General features: G+C 41.3%; 1 protein-coding gene across 10 annotated transcripts in view; it reads right to left on the bottom strand.

The window, feature by feature from the left end:
• Positions 1-16999, bottom strand: part of ATF2 (activating transcription factor 2) — a 185134-nt gene extending 168135 nt beyond the window's left edge. For 5 of the 10 annotated variants that reach the window (XR_004539519.1, XM_033945191.1, XM_033945184.1 and 2 more), the window contains exon 1: positions 16568-16909. The gene's annotated coding sequence lies outside the window, so the exon portion shown is untranslated. The other 5 variants (XM_033945188.1, XM_033945190.1, XM_033945185.1 and 2 more) reach the window with 4 other exon arrangements.
• Positions 17000-21306: the final 4307 nt, after the last annotated feature.

Below are 21306 nucleotides of genomic sequence, written 5' to 3'. Positions count from 1 at the left end.
TTTCAGCTATAGCACCCACTATATACACAGCACAAATGTTGCGAGCAGCTTCTGCGGCCTTAGAACTTTGATTAAAAGCAAAAAGAAGGTGGTGTCGAAAATGCTCATTTCTCTCAACTTGACATTCCATTTTAACGATCTGAAAATTAACCAGTGCTGTGGAGTCGGAGTCGCAGTAAATTTCGGGTACCTGGAGTCGGAGTCTGAAGTACAAAAAACTGAGGAGTCGGAATCGGAACATTTATCTACCGACTCCACAGCCCTGGATCCCAGACAATGGGGTGGGGAGGTGTTGGAGATCCCAATCATTGTAAAGCCAGGAACAGAGAAAAACCATAGCTGGCCTTTAAACTTGGTGTCCCTTTAAATCAGCAAATCACAAGGCCCTAAAGCAGGCTTATCCAACCTTTTTTCTATTAGAGGCCACATTCTCTATTTTGCAAACATTCAGAGGGCCAAAACATACGATTGTATTTTGCCACATCTTTTGTCAAATAGTAGCAAAATACAACAGTGTGTCGTCCCCGCCCAGCCAGTCTCTCTCTCTCCGAGTCTCATCTACCCAGTACCCACAGCTTTCATCCAGTCCACATGCTCTCTCTCTCTCTCTCATGTAACCCCATCCCCACTGCCTCCCAAGATTTACCCAGTCTCTTTCCCCTCGCCTGGCTTCAGTTACAGAACAAACAATGGGCTTCCTGCTTCTCCATCCAGACTCGGCTCTTTGCAAGTCTGAGCTGCATGGCACCGGAAGTTCAGGTTGGTCTCATGGTTTCAAGTCTCATGAGACTTGAAACCGCAAGACCAAGCCAAACTTCCGGCATTGCTTGGCTCAAATTTAGAGAGATCTGAGTCATGGCAGGGAAGCAGAAATCTTGCTATAAGCACCACATGAATTACCAAGCTTCCAAGACCCAGAAAAAAAGTACCTGGAGCGCTGGTTTCTGACCCTGGGCCACAGGTTAGACAAGCCTGCCCTAAAGTAATTGATGCCTTTAAAATCTGATGTCCTAGGCAGTCGCCTTGGAATCCAAAGAAGACCCGAGGAGGAAGGAAGAAATCAGTAAAAAAAGAAAAATTCAAACTCTTGGATAAAGAGATACAATGTGTCTTTGTGGAATCAGGGAGACCTTAACCAGTCCAAAGAGAGACTGAGGTCCAGAAAGGAAATAAGGATGTCCCAGCAAGGTTAGACATTCTTGTTTTACTTTGTAACTCTGTTCTGCCAGAGCTTCAACTAAGAATGTTACATGTAACGCTTTGCTTTGAAGAAAAATTTTGCAGGTCAAGACAAATCCTTCTCCATGTCAAAGCCCTTACTCAAAAGGTACATAAATGCCCAGTGGAACTTAGCTGTTCAGGCTTAAAGGCATATATCCTGTGAAAGGTGGAGGGCTGTAAATTCAGAACTACTACTATACTATCCTTTGGGAATTATATCACAAATTTCAAGAAACTGGAGAAATACATAATGTCATGAAAAAATGGGATCCCTTATATAGTTTCAAAATATTTTGCAATTGTTTAAACATTTATCCCCCTCCCCCTTTTACAAAATTGCGCAACAGGTTTTTAGCGCCGGCTGGTGTGCTGAGTGCTGCTCCGATGCTCTATGCCCGTCGGAACAGCGCATTCAGTGGGTGCTAAAAACCTTTTGCACGGTTTTGTGAAAGGGGGGTTTAGTGTAACTATTGAAAATTCATTAGTCCAGCCTTTATTAGGAAACTCCCTTAGTAAACGCTTTGTGCTGCATGCCTTATTTTGTCACAAAAATTTAATTGCAACTTTATCTACTTAACACTAAAGATCCATTTCAGCAAAATGGTATGAATGGTCATTTCCCGAAGGATGTCATTTTGAAAATTGGAATTATCCAATTTTTATAGCATCTTGCAGTAGAGGATGACACAGTGACAAAATTCATGATCGTTCCCGTCCCCGCAGATAACCGCGGGAAACCATCTTCATGTCATTCTTTAAGGAGAGAGGGAAGAATCAGAGTATGAATGGCCACAACCACTGACCCGCAAGCTTTGCTTTGAAGAATGCTGGTGTAGAAGGACTGAGGTTGAAATAGACACTAGAAAATGACATGGGATTATTTCCCGCGGTTATCTGCGGGGACAGGAACAGTGATGAATTTTGTCACCGTGTCATTCTCTATCTTGCAGTAACACCTGTCAATAATAGTAATAATATTTTAAAATAATAGTACATTTGTTTTTGTGTTGTTTGTTTATCTCCCACCCTTATCCAGGGAAAGTAACAATTTTACATACATTTTTCAGGACTAAGCTTTTGACTTGGAAACTTGGAAATACGGAAATACACACAAAAATTGCTTTTGACTTGAAAACTTGGATATACACACAAAAATTCCTAATTTTCTCACTCTCTTCTCTGCCTGCCAAAACTTAGAGCTTCTTTTACAAAGCTGTGGCAGTGACCTTCACACCAAATGCATCAAAGCCCATTCAGTTACTATGGGCTTCAGTGCACTTACCACAGAAGAATCGCTACTGCAGCTTTGTAAAATGGGCCCTTTGCTTGTATCCCAGTCAAAAAAAGACAGACATCCTGTTCAACGTCTCTAGTTAGGTAAATTAACTTTATTAGATCTAGGGTTACCAGACGTCCGGATTTCCCCGGACATGTCCTCTTTTTTGAGGACATGTCCGGGGGTCTGGACGGCTTTTCAAAACCCGGCACTTTGTCCGGGTTTTGAAAAGCTTCTGACATTGGGACACACGCACACCTGTGTTCTTCTGTAGAGTCTTCTACTGCACACTCTCCAGATTCTTAATCCTAGGTTACAGAATTGCTCCCTTTATGAAGTAACACAAAACACTGCAAAAAAGACTTAGACCATACATAGCAAACCTACCATATAATAGAATGAACTCTCAGGAAACCAATACCAAGAACTGTACCTTTGAAAGGCACCATGGCAAACTAATATGCTCCTATTAGAAAACACAACATGTAAACCTGCTACAGATCTCCATACAGAAACAATATGCTAGCAGAATCCCTCATTGCAGCCACACAGAAAAAAAGACCAACTCTCACCAATTACAAAATAAACGATCAAATATTTAAAATGGCAACATTTAGACAAAACCTGAAATAGAAACTCTGAAAGCCAGTTTCAATAACCAGTATAACACAAAATAAGTATAAATAGAAATGCATTTTCCCATACTGAGCAAAATAGAAAGATTTAAGAAATGCACATTCCCAAAACTCACATTTTGCAAGCAAAAAAAGCCAAAAATAAAACTGGGATGGTCCAGACTTTCCATTCTTTTGTTGGTGTCCCCTAAGTCCATTTCCAAAATCTCTTTTCCATTTAAATTTCTCTATATTCTTTCTTCCTTCTTTATCATTATGTCCGATATTGATTTTCTTCCCTTTCATCCCAATGAAGGTGATGGAGACTATCTGAATTAAAGGAATTTTTGGACAAATACATAGCATCTCTAAGGGACAGTAGGTGGCATGGATAGGCAGTCTGGATAGGCCATATCTACCTTCATCTTCTGTTTTTCTATCTGCATTTCTTCTCTACCTCTCAAATCTATCATGGATAAATTTCCATTCTTTTGCCCTTCTCCTATCCCTCTGTTCTCAATTTCCTCTTTTTTAACCTCATATCCACATACTATTTATTTATTTATTTATTCATTCATTCAATTTTCTATACTGTTCTCCCAGGGGAGCTCAGAACGGTTTACATGAGTTTATTCAGGTACTCAAGCATTTTCCCTGTCTGTCCCGGTGGGCTCACAATCTATTTAATGTACCTGGGGCAATGGGGGGATTAAGTGACTTGCCCAGGGTTACAAGGAGCAGCGCAGGTTTGAATCCACAACCTCAGGGTGCTGAGGCTGTAGCTTTAACCACTGTGCCACACACTCCCACTCTTATTTCTCCCAGTCAACCCATTTCATCCTCTGTTTCTCCCTCCCTCTAGTTTTATGTTCCTCCAATCACCGTCCCATATTTACCATTTCCAGCTTTCTATATTCATTGCTTCCTAAGCCCTTATTCACTTTCCTCTACATCTCTTACCTTACCCCACCAGTCCCTTCGGTGTTACTCTACCCTTCCTTGACATCCAGCCTATTATTTTGTCTCTTATCTCTTATTTAGCTTCCCATATCCCTATTTACCTTCACCCTAGCTATTCTACTCTACCCTGATTCAACATTTCATAGACCTATCTCTTTCAAAGCCCCTCTACTTCTTTCACAGCTTTACATATCCTTCCATGCCACCCTACCTAAACACACCTATATACCCAATCCCTGAATCACTAATCCAATAGTCCTCAAGTCCCCATTAAGTCCCCAGGAATCCCCAAGTCACTATCTAATCTTGTTCCTAGGCTTAACTCTCTAGATATATACGGATGATATCCAGATTCTGGTTGGCCTAGACTGTAATAATCCACAGGAAATCTACACATTCAACAATAAGCTATCCTAGATTGAAACTGAACCCAGAGAAATTGTGAGGTCTCCTCAAAGGAAGCAAAGCCGCCCCCTCCCCTCGTGACTCCCATCATGGCTGGCATATAAATCACTTTCAACTCAACCAGAGTAACAAATTTAATTCTGTACTTAATACTTTACTCTTTAAGGATGCATACAATCAATGATTGGTTATGTCATGCCTTTGCTGCTTGCTTGGGAGGTTCCTATAAATGGATGTATTTCCTCCCCATATCTATTGAATAGATTAGATAGATAGCTTTGAAGGCTTTTCTAGGGCAGTATATTCAATGAAACTTGGTCATAATTTTTTGGTGGTGAGGGGAGTGCACTGGCAATCTCTTAAAGTTCTTTTCCTATAATGACAACAGTGCACCCAAGCTCTTGATTTCACCAGGCTCTTTACCCTTATGCTCATTCCCTCTCACATTTTCCTTTCATCACTCTTCCCCCCACTATCACCTTTTTTAAAATTCACCCTCTCCGTTCAATGAGCAAAGTTTGCAAATGGAGGAGAATGGTGGTTTTCTTATACCATGCACTTCTCCTCTGCAACCATCAATGGCAGTGATCATGGACAGAACAAAATGAGCAGGACCATACACATTTCTAGGTTAGGATGACACAGATAATTTCAAGGTTAAATGAAAAAAAAAAAAAGAGAGAACAATACCCTACGGGTTTAAAATATGTTTCGATAATTTCCTAAAAGAGAAATTCATAGGCCATTATTGAGATGGTGTGGGGAAATCCACTGTTTATTCCAAGGATAAGCAGGATAAAATCTGTTTTACTATTTGGGATCTAGCTAGGTACTTAGGACCCGGGTTGGACACTGTTGGAAACAGGATACTGGGCTTGATGGACCAGTATGGAAATTCTTACGTTCTTAAGAGTAGGGTAAACAAGTCAATTTAACATCCAATGATACATCTTTAAACTCCTTTAATATCCACCTCTTTTATTAAAGCCGGAAGCATGGCCTGATGCAATAAATGCTCCAACGTCCACAGGAAATTGAATGGGCTTCTGAGCATTTGCTACATGGCACTCGGCTGCTAGGCTTTGTAAAAGGGGGGCCTATATCTTTAAAGAAGCAAATTTTTAAGAGGCAAAACAAATCTGAATGAAGTTTTACTTCTTGCTGAAGGTCTGAACAAATCTCAGATAAGAGATACATTTTCATAGAGGGCTTTGTTTCTTGCAGGAGATAAGTCCTAGAGGAGCTTTGTCTCTTGCACAGAGAACTATTCTTTTAAAGGAAAATTCCAGAGCAGGGGTTCTCAACCCAATCCTCAGAACATATCCAGTCAGGTTTTCAGGATACCCATAATGGAGGCAGTGCATGCATATTTATCTTATACATATTCATTGTGGATATCTTGCAAACTAGACTGGCTGTGTGTGTCTCCTGGACTAGGTAGAGAATCCCTGTTCCACAGGAATGAACTCTGAATCTAGATAATCTTCCAGAGCACTGCTGGAAAAGCTCTGAGTAAACTGAGGACAGATTTTAAAAAACAACAATAAAAAACCACAACACAGACTGTGGGAAATTGTGATTTGCAAGTGAACCTCTGTGTAGGAGAATACCAGTCAACTGGGATGGCATCAGAAAAGGTTGATACTGCACTGATAGTAGCTTTTCACAAATCCATTCAACGTTTTTGCTGTAGATGTGCATTGATGACTGGTCAGTCATTGTGTAGGAAATAACTCTACATTAACAGGAAAGTAGGACATGTACACTGGATATGCATGTGTAGAGATTCTTGCATTAGAACAGCCTTCTCGGAACTTGCTCAGATGTTTCAGTGTTCAGCACTGGCCTATCTGTATCAAGAGATCACAGGACGACTGCATTGGCAGAGTAGGGCAAAGTTCAGCACTACCATCCAGCTGAAGTCTCTTTGATGTGGACAGTGCAGGCAACAGCTGCACAGAGATGCACTTAGGAGCACTGCTCTGAAGAACCACATCTGCACTTAGCCATCTGAATCTTATGAGGATGCATTGACCTTAGACCTGTGTAAACATGCAAAGGACTATATTTATAAGTCTAGAAATTTCCAAGGAGGATTACATCTATTTGAAGAATCCTGGCACTACTTCTTTTGCACAGCTTGACTCAAAGACATTATGCAAGGAGGTAGAGGCAATTTCTGCAAGATGTACCAGCATGCAGTGTCAGCAGACATTCTTCTTTCCTCCTGAAAAAGCAGGAACCTCTCCTCTGCCTCATAGTGATTTTGAAAATGGTTTAGGCAGTCATTCGAGCTTGCAGCACCATCCTGCTGCAATGCTTGCAGTCCACATGATTATGATATGTAATCAGACAAATCAACCAGTCATGTAGGATGGGTGTTGAAGTTCTGGATCTCTCTCACACTGTGGGCAAGGTCAGAATCCTTCATCTAGGACATCTTCGGAAAAACAAAAGAAATAAAATAACTCTTTTTAAGGAGAAGTATGACAAAAAATTGTAAAGCAAAGATGAAGGCATAAAACCTCTTCAGTCTAGGAGAGCTTTATTTGAGGATCCATTTGGCATAAACAGCTAAACTGAGAAGACTGCTGTGCATGGGAAGGGGTACACACGCTCATGTTCATGCTTTACACTAATTCTGAGCTCTGGGAGAAACATCCCATCCCAGCAACAAAAAATAACATTGCCTCTTGTGGGTCTGACTCAATCCTATTTGTAGACAGAAAATGGAGAATTCATCCTTTGAAATCTGTTGACAAAGTTTTGATATACATTAACAAGCTTTGTTTTTTTGTTTAATAAAAAGTCACCAGAATGAGTGAATACCATTCCAGTCAAATAGTGAAATTTATTCTTACCTGCTAATTGCCTTTCCACGAGTCTAGTTAGACCATTTCGGACCTATAGATTATATCACCTTACTAGCATACGGAGGCAGAGAATTTAAGATTCCAATGACAGGGGGTACAGCCAGGAAAATTTTGAGTTTGTTAATGCCAAAGCCACTCGGAAAGATCCAAATAATTAAGAGGAAAAAAACACATAAGAGAACCTCTCTCATTCCTAGCCCTGTCCCTGCACCATTCGGTATCTTTCTCACTTCTTCCCTTAACTTACCCTTGGTAGACCTGGGCCTGCATCACCATTCTGCTGCTGCCATTCTGCAGATCTGATAAGTATGCAGCAAGAGGCCTTGAGCAGATTCTGGTACTCAAAGTCATATTATTTTTATACCCATCAAAGCAAAGCTTTCTGTTGGACGGAGAAGGGGATATAGCAGGTATCTGAGCACTGACATGTGCTTGAGGCCTTATACTCTAGGTTTTCTTTTTTCTCAAGTGACTAGGCTGACCCAAGCAGACCCCTAGTTCACTCAGTGGTTGGACCAGCACTTTTTGACCTTGCTTTTTTGTTCTCTGTCGCTTTCCCCTGCCTAAACTAATCCTCTCCATTTTTATTCTATATCTTGCCTGCTACTACAACCATCTTTCTTCTTCCATACTTACAGCCTGTCAGTAAGGTGCATTCTGTTGGGCTGTGTCCTTCAGGGCATGATTTGAAAGGAGCATAGCTTCTTCTCTTATCTTCAAATTCCACAAGCCACACACTGAACTCCTCCTCAGCACCACAGCTACCCCAACACAAAGCAGTTCTGAAAGAAAGCTGGTTCCATTTCTACTTTTACCTTTTCCAGTGTCATTGACAACCAGAGGCCTTTACTCCAGTGTGTATTTTCCTCTTTTATAATCTAGATGTTAATTGCTGCATTTAAAAAAAAAGCCATGCTCTATAAAATAATTTTCTTTTTTGAAAGGGATAAGTCAATGGAGGAAGACAGCAAAGAATGAACATAAGTTGTCAGCATCTTTATGTGCCCTTCATGCAGTTTTACCTGTGATGTATTTTGGAAGTTAAAACTCACATCTATTAGGATGAGCATTCATTAGATTGCCTTAAAATCAATTTACTACACACTAAGGGGTCCTTTTTACTAAAACATACTAAAATGTGCAAGTAATATAGCTTAATGCGAAATTTTCCCTGCGTGTTACCTGCAAATTTAGCATATTTGTTTTGCAAGTCTTTCTCTTTATTTGGTTTTGCAGATCATGAGCTAATATTCCATTAGCACGTGAGACTTGCAAATTTAGGAGGTGACAAGTGCTCCTGAATATGGCTGCCTTAACCAGTTAACACATGCAATCATCCATTCCTGCCCATACTACATTCCCTCCCAAAAATATTTTTAGAAAATTCTTAGTGCGCAATTTAGTATGCGAAAACAAGGAAATTACTGCACAATACTATAATTATAATGGTCATATGCACATCCGTAACATACTCATTTATGTGATGCACTTCTAGATTACCTCATCTTCTGGGATAACGTATAGAAACCCCCCTCCCCCCCCGCCCAAAAACCCCCCAAAAACCAAGTATATTCTCAAAAGTCTGAATTACCGTAACCTCACAATTAATTCTACTATACTATAAAAAGAATACACACACTGTTCTAAATACTAGTTTCCTTCACTATTATTCACTCTTCAGAGTAAAGCAAGCCATTAGCCTTCAAAACGATTTAAAGATTCCATATTAATTTTTGTCAGTGAAAATTCATTACAGTTTAAATACAAACTAATCATTTGCTGTTATGGAATCTGAAGTGGATATATTAAGGATTTCTCAAATTGTCTATGAAAAAAAAATGTTTTGTACATGAAGACCATGATCAGAATAGCGTCTTTAGAAATGCAAATCCTAATTTAAACAGCACGTACTGTACTTTTTAACATTTCCCTTTTATGAATTGTTCTTACTCCAATATTTCCATTTCCTGGAATTCAAAATGTTAATGTTTCTCCTCTTTTTCCCAAAGACATCAAATGAATGATGCAGAATCTTGGATGTGTTATGAGTTGTGGAGTTAAGATCATACAAACAAGAGAGAGAAAAAAAGAAGGAACAAAAAGAATAATTCCAACAATATTGCAGGTATACTGATAAAACTCGGCTGCAAACAAGATAAACTTTCCAGTGAACCACTCTGCACTCTCACACGTGCACAATGAATGACTGGAGTAATTAAAAGATTTACTTAGCTTTGTTTAGTAGCATAAATGTAGCCATCTCTTACATACAAGTTTATTAGGTTTTTATATACTGCCTATCAAGGTTATCTAAGCGGTTTTACAATCAGGTACTCAAGCATTTTCCTATCTGTTCCGGTGGGCTCACAATCTATCTAACGTACCTGGGGCTATGGAGGACTGAGTGACTTGCCCAGAGTCACAAGGAGCAGCACGGGATTTGAACCCACAACCCCAGGGTGCTGAGGCTGAAGCTCCAACCACTGCGCCACACACTCTTCCACATAGGCAATCGGCGGAGCCTCACCATGAGGAGGCTCCCCAGTGCAATGATCGTATTGGTTCTATGCTGAAGCTCAGAACTCCTAGGGTTGGGGCTCCAATTTATGGTTGGTTGAAACCAAACAGGACTTTGTATCTCGGATTGTTTTTAAATGAGATGCTTTTTGGTCACATACTAATCTGGAAGGTCTTAACTAAAAGAAGTTCTGAAAATCATTACCTGATCCTTTCTGTACATCTTTCTCCTTATAGATCATCCTTTCTCAATACTGTCCTGGAGAAGCATTTACTCAGTCTTATTTTCAGGATTTCTACAAAATATATGTAAGAGAGAAACTACATATGTTGTAGATAAGTATATGAAAATCTCCCATATCCATATTCCATTATGGCTACCCTGCTTATTGTACAACATAGCACAGGTTCCGTGCACACATTTCTGCACTCCTGGGATTGGGGCTCTGATGTATAGATTGGTTATGGCCTTCCAACACAGAGGAGTTTAGCAGATACACACAAAAAACCTTTGTGCAAAGAATTGCAGAGATGTCAATTTACAGTTCAATTAAAGCCAATTGTAATAAAGCCATTAGCTATTAAATCCAGTTACAAAGAAGTGTGCACAACAGCCAAAGGAGTAGAGCGGAGTGAAGAGGAGTGTGGCGCGGTGGTTAAAGCTACAGCCTCAGCAAACTGGGTTTGTGGGTTCAAACCCACGCTGCTCCTTATGATTCTGGGCAAGTCACCGAATCCTCCCATTGCTCCAGGTACATTAAATAGATTGGAAGCTCACCAGGGAAAAATGTTTGAGTACCTGAATAAATTCATGTAAACCGTTCTGAGCTCTCCTGGGAGAATAGTATAGAAAAATGAATGAATGAATAAATAAATAAATAATGGTTAGTGCAGCGTGCTTTGATCCATCCTAGTGAACCGGGTTCAATTGCAATGCAGCTCCTTGTGACACTGGGCAAATCACCTAACCCCTCCCAGGTACAACCCCCCCAACTTAGATTGTGAGCCCACTAGGGACAGAGAAAATGCCTACATATAACATGTATAGTACTACATACATCAAGTAGCGCTATAGAAATTATAAGAACATAAGAATTGCCAAAGGTCCATCAAGCCCAGTATCCTGTTTCCAACAGTGGCCAACCCAGGCCACAAGTACCTAGCTAGATACCAAGCAGTCAAACAGATTTTAGTTTCAAGTTTATTAAAACATTTTTTATATCGCCAATTCAAATTTCTAAGCGGTGTACAGCCTTGATAAAAGAAAACTTTAAATAAAACACAAACCAAATTTAGTGTTAAAAAAGTTATGATACAATACTGTACTAGGTTAGTAGACTTTTAACATAGGACGCATATACTGACTACACACAATTTGGAAAGTAGGGTTGAATTACAGTAATTAAAATAAAACACACTTAGGGATTAAACGATAGGTGGGGAACGGGACTGTTGTTGGTTTAGTCCTAAAAAGGACAATTTTATCCGAAAGCATCCTCAAATAAAAATGTTTTGAGTTTTACTTTAAACTGCTTTATTGAAGTTTCCGCTCGTATTGCTTATCCTAGGAATAAGCAGTGGATTTCCCCAAACCATCTCTATAATAGCCTATGGCACAGTTGTCAAAGTCGGTCCTCGAGGGCCGCAATCCAGTCGGGTTTTCAGGATTTCCCCAATGAATATGCATGAGATCTATTTGCATACAATGAAAGCAGTGCATGCAAATAGATCTCATGCATATTCATTGGGGAAATCCTGAAAACCCGACTGGATTGCGGCCCTCGAGGAGGGACTTTGACACCCCTGGCCTATGGCACTGTCTCACAAACTTTTTTTTAACTCCGGCACACTAAACGGAGCAAATATTCTTCGCAGCATATTGTAACTGAAATCATACCTCTATAAATGTTCACTGGTGTGAACAGCATCTTCCATCTGGTGCTCGCACCACCCTCGGCTCTCTTCTGAGGTCATATATCCTGGTCCTTTGACAGGAAGTGATGTCAGAAGGGAGCCGAGACTGCTGAAAGCAATAGGTGGATAATGCTTCTCATGCTGGTGAACATATACAGAGGTATGCTGAGGGACAGAGAGAAGAGGCACGGTAGGAACAGACTCTTGCATGTATAACACAGATGTCATCTATTCTAGTGTATGTGTATTTTATGAATTATTTCTTATGAAGGGAATTTTAAAAATAAATTCTGGAATGTCTTGTGACACACTGGAATCTCTTTGTGGCACACCACTGTGCCACAGCATACAGTTTGCGAGACACTGGACTATGGACTTTTGTTTTAGGAAACTATCCAAACCTTTTTTTTAAACTCTGCTAAGCTAACTGATTGCACCACATTCTCCACCAACGAATTCTAGAGTTTAATTGCACATTATTTTCTCCAGTTCAGTGTTCTCCCCAGGGCCTTTCAGCCGGGCGCTCTGCCCAGCTAATTTAGATGAGCGCCCAGCTGTAATCTCGATCGCAATCCTGCTGCTGCTGCCGCCTTCTGCTCAACATTAAAAAAAAAACAAAAAACAAACCTTCTCACCGGCTTGGAGATTTACCGGGCTGAATCGCAGGAGCCTGACTTTTTTTTTTTTTTTTAGTTTTTAACGCCAGCAAGCGACTTGAATCCATGCTCCGGGGCTCTAAAGTGCATGCCGCTTCCCTCCGAAACTGGAAGTCACGTCCCGAGGGGGGAAGAGAAGGGAAGTCGGCATGCACACGCCCTGGAGCATGGGTTTGCTATAGGAGACAGGTTAGCTTACAACTTGCTCTTGCTTGCTTCGGGCTTTCCTCGCTGCCGGGTCCTGCCTACTTTCTGTTTCCGTAAAGGCAGGACCCGGCAACGAGGAAGGCCCGAAGCAAGCAAGAGCAGCGAGTTGTAAGCTTCCTTCCGTTGCTAACTTATGGAAGATAGGTCAGCGATGGAAGGAAGCTTACAACTTGCCTTAGTCCAGCCCTGCACAACATGCGGCCCAAAACAGATCTCACTGCTGATATGGCTCTCACTCCGCCCTCCTTTGAAGATTAGCTCAGGAGGCAAGATTTAGCCCGAGATCAGACGAACATTAAAGGGCATCTGAGCAGATTGAGGAGAACATGTCCTGTTTTTCCATGCCTAAAAATACCACCTTGCCTAATGTAATCTCTGATTAGATCCTTAAGAGTGATGCAACTATGTATGCTGGACAGTCTCCTCCAGTAAACAGAGCTTTAAAGCCTGCAGCCATACAGAATTAGATGGTCAAAGGGCTCCGAAGTGTAGTATTGCCAAGGGATCTGTCTCACAAGTTTCTGCTGCTGGCAGATGTAAACACAGCACAAGAAATAGAGACTTGTGGCATTCTGTGTGGAAAGCTGATGCATAATGAATTTACTATTACCCATGTAATAGTGCCAAAGCAGTCTGCTGGACCAGACTACAGTACAGTGATATGGGGAATATGGAAGAATTATTCAGTGTTCAAGATCAACATGATCTCCTCACAGAAGAAAAATGGAGAGAAAGAGAGAGGCAGATACTGGAGAGAGGGGGAGAGAAGGGAAGGAGATAGAGATGTCAGACCATGGGGTGGAGTGGGAAGGAAGGAAGAAAAGGAGAAGAGAGAGATGCCAGAGCATAGGGGAGGGGTGGAGACAAAAAATGGAGGGGGGTTGAAGCTGAAATAAATCATGTACAAAGGAGAGAAAGGGCACAGGATATAGAGTTTACTGAAGAGACATAGAAAGAGGGAAGATACCATATGGAACAGAGAGAGGGCAGACACTGGAGGGAAAGGCAGAAAGAGTGGACAGTGGATGCAAGGGGCAGAGATAGGGTGGACAGTAGATGGAAGGGGTAGAGGCTGAAGGGGCAAAGAGAAAGGACAGATGTTGCATGGAAGGGAGCGAGGACAAATGCTGAATAGAAAGAAGAGAGTAAAGAGAAGATGACTAAAGCAGAAACGACAAAAGGTAGAAAAAAAAATATTTTTTTTGCTTTACGTAGAATCAAGTAGTATTGTAACTGTATTGATTAAAATTTATCAATAGGAAATGGAAATAAGGCAATTTTGGGGGGGACTAAACCCCTTTCCTCAGATCAGGACAGGATACCATAACAGCTGTATACTATATTGTCTTGAAGAAAGATTTGGCCTCTGAAAGCTAATTGAAAAATGGATTAGTCCAATAAAATGGTATTTTCATATTTCTCATTATTTGTTTTATTTCTATTTGTTAATTTGTAAAGTGGTGACTTATGTAGAAGTTTTTTTTCAAATTTACATCTACTGTCTTTATATTTTGCACAGTATTAGGGGACATGTGTCACTGTTTCTGTGGTGTTGCATTATATGAAGAATCTGGTTTCTACATATTTCTATTTTTAGTTTGTGATTATTCCATATTGGGCGAGGGTGTATCTGTGTTCTGTGTGTATGAAAAGGACATGGCTTTCTGTTAGCATCGACTACAGGATCAATTGACTGTGTAAGATCTGGTTTGTTTAGTTTTCCAATGCGTGTGTTGGTGTTCTAGTGCTCACTGCAGTGTTTAAGATGCTGCCTTTTCCTAGATGCACCCTTATTGTGTGACTCATGGATTATTACTAAAAATATCTTTTTTTATATAGAGGAGGGGGTTGTTAAAAAAATGATTAGCACTGGCTGTCATATATACTAGTTACACCACTGGATTTAATGACCCTATTCTAACTTTACTGTTAACGTAGGTGTTGTCCCCCCCCAACACACAGACACACACATTATAAAGAATTAAATTAAAGTTGTATTATCATCAAGCAGCTTTCAAATGACATTATAAGAAAATAAAAATAAAATATTTTTAATACATTGCTAATTATTACCTGCATCTTTACCTATACTGTTTTGCCCTAGCTCTTACTTTGCACTATAGCAAAATAAAAAAGAAGCAGATAAAGATCAATCACACAGGTGCCCTTCAAGGCTCAGTAACACCTCTCCATAAATTATGTGGAAGAGGTCTGGAAGTGGGGCTAGCATCTATTTCATATCCTCAGTGAGACCTCAGGAAGGAACCTAGTGATCAAAACATTATTAGAGGTGTTGTACAGCCATTTCTTGTATGACTGGATGAGCTATATTTATCTTTTTTTTTTTAGTTGTTTAAATTCATGCAGAAATAAATGGTTAGATTGAACCTAATGACTTCATTAACGCATTTCCCTTTTTTAAACCTCTATACCATTTGAAAAAGGGTGAATATCTAATTATTCACTTCTAGAATTGGATACTTCTTAGATTTAGTAAAAATATTCTGGCACAAGTGTCAAACCTTAAAAAAGGAAGTCATATCGAGCATTGGAAAATAATAATTAACTAATAAAAATATTATACATTTAATTTTTTCCACTACCAATTTTCCCGCCCCACCCCACCCGGCTACTTTTTCATGCCACCCGGCTGGAAAAAATTTCTGGGGAGAACACTGCTGTTTGTTTTAAATCTACTAATTATTAGCTTCATCGCACCCCTTAGTCCTGGTATTTTTGATTATGATTAGCAGTAGTGGTTGATTAGCACATAAATGCCCACTCTCTGCCCCAGACATACCCACTTAGCCAAAAAATAAATATTTTTTGGCACACACACTTTTGAAGTTTATTGTAGTAAACACTTTTAAGCTGTCATAAGCATGTTAGTGCTTACCACAATGTAATAAAAGGACCCCCTAAATAAGATCAAAAGTTTTTACTTTAGCTATTGATCAGGCTCAATATTTTCATATTACAATAAAAGCTTTTATAGTTGATACAATTCTGTATAATTTCCCCTATTTGGTAAACATTTCACAGGAAATCCTGGTTAAGAAAGCATGGGATAAGCATATAGGATCTCTAAGGGAAAGGAGCTGACAGTTGTACTGTAGATATTATGGGTGGGCAGACTGGATAAGCCACATAGTCTTCACCTACCCTCATTTTCTCTCTTTGATAACTGTTACTGTAACACAGTGTAATTTTCCACCGATTTCATAGCATCAACAGCATAACTGTACAGAATAATATGCTTATTCATTTAATGAGACCATACTGAAATGTGACTGGTAAATATCACAAGATATAGGGCTCCTTTTACGAAGGTGCGTTAGGGCTTTAACGCACGGAATAGTGCGCGCTAGCCGCTACTGCCTCCTCTTGAGCAGTGCGCTAAAAAAACTAGTGCACCTTCGTAAAAGGAGACCGTAGAAAATGAGTTGCTACAAATTAGAAACAGGTGTGAGGTGCCACACGAAAATATAACACCTATTAGTTTTCATAAATAAATTTTTTAAAATGCAGTGCAGTGAAAGCTAATAGCAGGCATTAACAAAAAGTCCTTTCTCGGTACCCCATAGGTTCCATTCCATGCTCAAAACTCAACCAAAGTTCATGGAAATTCAATAGACTAACAAACAATCCGTTCTGAATGTGCTGAGTAACAAACAAAAAGGTAGGTGATCGCGATGACATTTTAAAGGAGACAATGTATATTTCCTCTCTAAAGTGTTAAACTGGGAAAGTCTGCAAGGTTATGCTGCTACCTTGGAAACCAAACAACTGTGCAAGCTGACAGGAAGTACAGGCTTTTCCCGTTATGCGCCGGTCACAACCGTTAGCTGCCGGTTCTCTCAATCACACGCACCCACAGGAATCCCCCCGGTTTATATTTACAATCAAGGAAAAGAGCCTTTCTACCTTAATAGCCAATCTCCCTGCAATGCAATCCATCCAGACATTCACAGGAGCTCCATCTCAGCATCCGAGAAAAAAACCCAAAAACAAAACAGGCCGGTGAATGATGACTCCGCGGCCATACAAAAATAAAAGCATTAAAAATAACTGTACCGCCTATAAGGGCTGGGAACATACATCAGCGTCGCCATATTATTATTCACAGTCGCCCCCACACCATATACTGCGGTGCCAGTGCCTTGATATGAGTCCGGCTTCTGGTGATTCCGCTTCGCTCAGAGTCTCGGACGGCTGAGAGCGCAGACACCGGTCTCCCACCGCTTTATTTAGTCTCCTTGTTTACAAACTTACCCTGCAGGGCTGTACCTCGCTGCAGGCCAAATCCCACAGGCTTCCGTCAGATATCGCGACAACTCGCTGACAACCACAGGCCGGGGCCGAAGGGAAGGGGGTAGGGATTACGTCACAAGTCGTAAAGCGCCTGCGCGGATGGAGGCGGCTGCGTGCTGAAATTGCTGGTGGGAACGCGATAGCGGAGGAATTGTTTATTTGATTTACTGCGCTGTAGGGTAGGTGGGAAGTGGACGATTTGTTATATTTGGTTGGCAGCAGTAGTTTAGTTTAGTCTGTAGGCTTCAGATAGAAAGGACGCTAATGTAGGTTAACAACTCGAAAAGTGTGATAACTTTTTTAGAGGACTAAAGAGTGTTAGTTAAGAAATGTATTGATCCGAGCCTGGAAAAGGTTATTGAGCTTTTTTTGTTTTCTGTAATGTTCCAAAGTTAATACCCACCATAAATAAACGCACAATTAGTATATATCATTCCCCCAAGGGAGTTAAGAATGATTTTACATGAATTTATCGAGGTACTCAAGAATTTTTTCCCTGAATGTGAATTGCCCAGGGTCACAGGTTGCGTTTGAACAATGTCAGAATTCTGAGGCTGTGGCTTTAATCACTGTGCTACACTCTCCCTCTTGGATTTTACATTTTGAATTGATAAAAGTGTGTATTTATGGGGCTAAGACTGGAATTAAGGATGTTTATGTACAGAGACATTGAAAGAATTTTTGTACGATTGACATTTATAAGCAAAAAATACACAGAAGAGAGATTTACTATGATGTAATGTCTGGTATCGTTGTCAAGGGCTTATTGCTCTTTATATAACACTTGTGGAGTAGCTTAGACCAGTGTTTCTTAACTTCTTCAAGCCAAGTACCCCCTAAGTCTAACAAATATCAACCCAGTACCCCCACCCAAGCTCAGTCCCAGACCTGTCCAGGCTCCACCTCAGACCCACCCAAGCTCTTCCCCTGACTCCACCCCCCCCTAATAATTGTACTAATTGTAATGCAATTCCTTCCATTCATTTTTCATATACACACAATATAATCTTAATACATAATGGTAACAACAAAATTAAAAAAATGCAAAGCACACTGTACACAGAAAATGTTAATTATTTATATTTGGGGGTTTTTCAAAGAGGTCAAGTAGATGACTTTAAAATATTCAATGTTTCCTCAGTAACAACTATAGAAAAATAAACAAATATAGTGCAAAATATAGGAGTCCTTTTATTAAGGTGAGCTAACTGATTTAGCATGCGCTAAATGTTAAGGCGCCTATAGAATATAATGGATGCCTAAGAACATAAGAATTGCCACTGCTGGGTCAGACCAGTGGTCCATCATGCCCAGCAGTCCGCTCACGCGGCAGCCCTTAGGTCAAAGACCAGTGCCCTGTTTGAGTCTAGCCTTACCTGCGTATGTTCTGGTCCAACAGGAATTTAACCTTTTCTTGAATCCCTGAAGGGTGCTTTCCCCTATAGCAGCCTCTGGAAGAGCGTTTCAGATTTCCACCACTCTCTGAGTGAAGAAGCACTTCCTTACATTTTTACGGAATCTATCCCCTTTTAAATTTAGCGAGTGCCCTCTTGTTCTCTTCACCTTGGAGAGGGTGAACAATCTCTCTTTCTCTACTAAGTCAATTCTCTTCAATATCTTGAATGTTTCAATCATATAACCTCTCAGTCTCCTCTTTTCAAGGGAGAAGAGGCCCAGTTTCTCCAGCCTCTCATTGTACGGCAACTCCTCCAGTCCCTTAACCATTTTTGTCGCTTTTCTCTGGATCCTTTCGAGTAGTACTATGTCTTTTTTCATGTACAGCGACCAGTGCTGTATTCCAGCATTCCTTTGCGTACCATGGCCCAGTACAGCGGCACGATAACCTTCTCAGATCTGTTTGTGATCCCCTTCTTAATCATTCCTAGCATTCTATTTGCCCTCTTCGCCGCAGCCTTTTTTCAATCCATCCATCTAGCATCTCATCAAGTTCCTTGTCCTCTGATATCCTTAGTCCCTCCTATCCTGGTGCCCTTACATCTTTCCTCTCTATATCATATTTCTTGAGCAATCGCCTACCCACTCCTACTCTCTCCTTTCCTCCTCTCCCTTAGGCTCTGTGTACCTACAGAATTCTCAACTCTACCAGCCCTTAGCCAGTAGCCTGCCACCAGATAACCAGAAGACCTGCAGATGGCAGTGATGTCATCCTCTAAATGCGCGCCTTAATAAAAGGACCCCATAGACAGCAGATATAAATTTTCATAATTTTCACATTTCGATCACTAAATTGAAAATAAAATCATTTTTCCTACCTTTGTTGTCTGGTGTTTTCATGAGTCTCTGGTTGCACTTCCTTCTGATTGTGCATCCAATATTTATTTCTTTCTGCCTCCTGCACACTTCCCCTCCTCCAGACCTCATTCCCTTCCCCAACCAACCTTTCTCTTTGTCCCTTCATTAGTCCAACTTTTCTTCCTCTCTCCTCCACCCCCATTGGTAACATGTCTCCCTCTCTCTCTCTCACTGTCCATCTCTCTTTCTCTCATTCCCTCCCTTGCTGCAAAAGGAGTGGGGAGAGATCAAGATCTAGGGTGTCTCTCCTACCCCACCCCCCTACTGCCACATCCAACATTTCTCCCTCTCTCATCCCCAGGATCATGCACAGCATTTTTCACCACTGCTCACCAGCCCCATGCCCATTTCTCCTATCACCCCTCTCCAGCACAATGCCACATCTCTCCCTCCATTGCTATGTCCAACATTTCTCCCACTTGCATCCCCTTCAATAAGTCCCTCTATGCCCAACAATTTTCCTCTTTCTTCCTTTCCCCATGTGCCACCATCTCTTTCCCTTTCGCTCACATACTCATGCCAGTCTCCCAAGTTAGTGCTTCCTTCTTCCCTCCCTTCTGTGTCCCATATTCATGCCCCCTCTCTTTCTTCTCTGTCCCGAGTTCATGCCCCCTTCCTTCCATGTCAGGAGTTTGTGCCCCCCCAGCCTTCCAGCCTTTGTCCCAAATTCCCCCACCCTCGTTTCTCCCTTTGTCCCATGATCATGTCCCCTCTCTTCTTACTTGCTACAACGTGTTTGCTCCCTTCAGGGCTGTCCAGCTTGGCTGCTCCTTCCTGCCTTCAGCCGCACAGGGATGTGTCGCGGGCAGTGGCTCTTACACGCTGCATTTAGTTGATCCACAAGCCTTCCCTCTGATGTCAAAGAGAAGGTTTCTAGGTCAGCTACGTTCAGCGTGCAAAAGCCACTGCCTGCTACTCGTCCCTGTGTGGCTGAAGGCTGGAACGAGCCCCCTGAAGGAGGCAACTGAGATCTCCTGCTGACCCGGAAGGCTTCCCTCTTACATCAGCTCTGATATTGGAGGGAAGCCTTTTTGGGTCAGCTTCGGCAGAGAGGGGAAATGCAAAATAGTGTTACATAATAAGTGAATGAGCCCTGAGCTGCCAGTTTATAGGAAAAGACCATGCATCATTTGTTTAGCAGTCTTTATTATGCCCATAAGGCATTTGAGTGCAATTTTCAGTCCTTTGCATTTGTGCCTATGGTTGAGGACACCTACTTTACTTTCTGATTGAAGGCAGGAAAGGGAATCTCTCTTCCGAATGAAGGGATAAAAGCCACGTCACAGTCAGCATGAGGTGGTTACTAGCCTTCCACCTGCACTGCCAACTTGGCTTGCAGCATTAACGATTAGATGTTTGTAATAGAGATTTGGTAAGATACCTGGGCAATACCTCAATTAAATGAAAAGCCCTATGTATAATCAGCGAGCTGCATTGACAAACCTACAGTATACCAAAGCCCTGTGTGTAGTTTCTCAATGATGGTTCTGAGATAAGGATGAAAAGTACAATAATTGCTGCAAATGCAACTAGCCTCTACAAGTTAAAATCTGGCAGCAGCCCAGCTTAGTAACCGGCAACCACCAATCATTGACTTGAGGGATCTGAAAAGTTCTCTCTCATCCTTTGCAGCAGGTCCCCCCTTCCGACTCTTATTGTAAACATCGTCCTGGACTTGGGCTTCTGGCATCTCTTCCTCAGCCTTGATCATTGCTGGGAGTGGTAGTAACACTGCAGTGATTACAGCAGGCTGCCAAAGTGTAAAGTGATGCATGTCGGTAACAAAAATCTCATGCACGAATACAGGATGTCCAGGGCAGTACTTGGAGAGACCTCCCAGGAAAGGGACTTGGTAGTTCTGATTGCCAAGTCCATGAAGCCGTCCACACAATGTGCGGCGGCGGCAAAAAGGGCAAACAGAATGCTAGGAATGATAAAGAAGGGGATCACGAACAGATCAGAGAAGGTTATCATGCCGCTGTACCGGGCCATGGTATGCCCTCACCTGGAGTACTGTGTCCAGCACTGGTCACTGTACA

This window comes from Geotrypetes seraphini, chromosome 5 (assembly GCF_902459505.1).
Source record: "Geotrypetes seraphini chromosome 5, aGeoSer1.1, whole genome shotgun sequence".
Classification (NCBI taxonomy): domain Eukaryota; kingdom Metazoa; phylum Chordata; class Amphibia; order Gymnophiona; family Dermophiidae; genus Geotrypetes; species Geotrypetes seraphini.
This window is presented reverse-complemented; position numbering and strand designations above follow the sequence as displayed.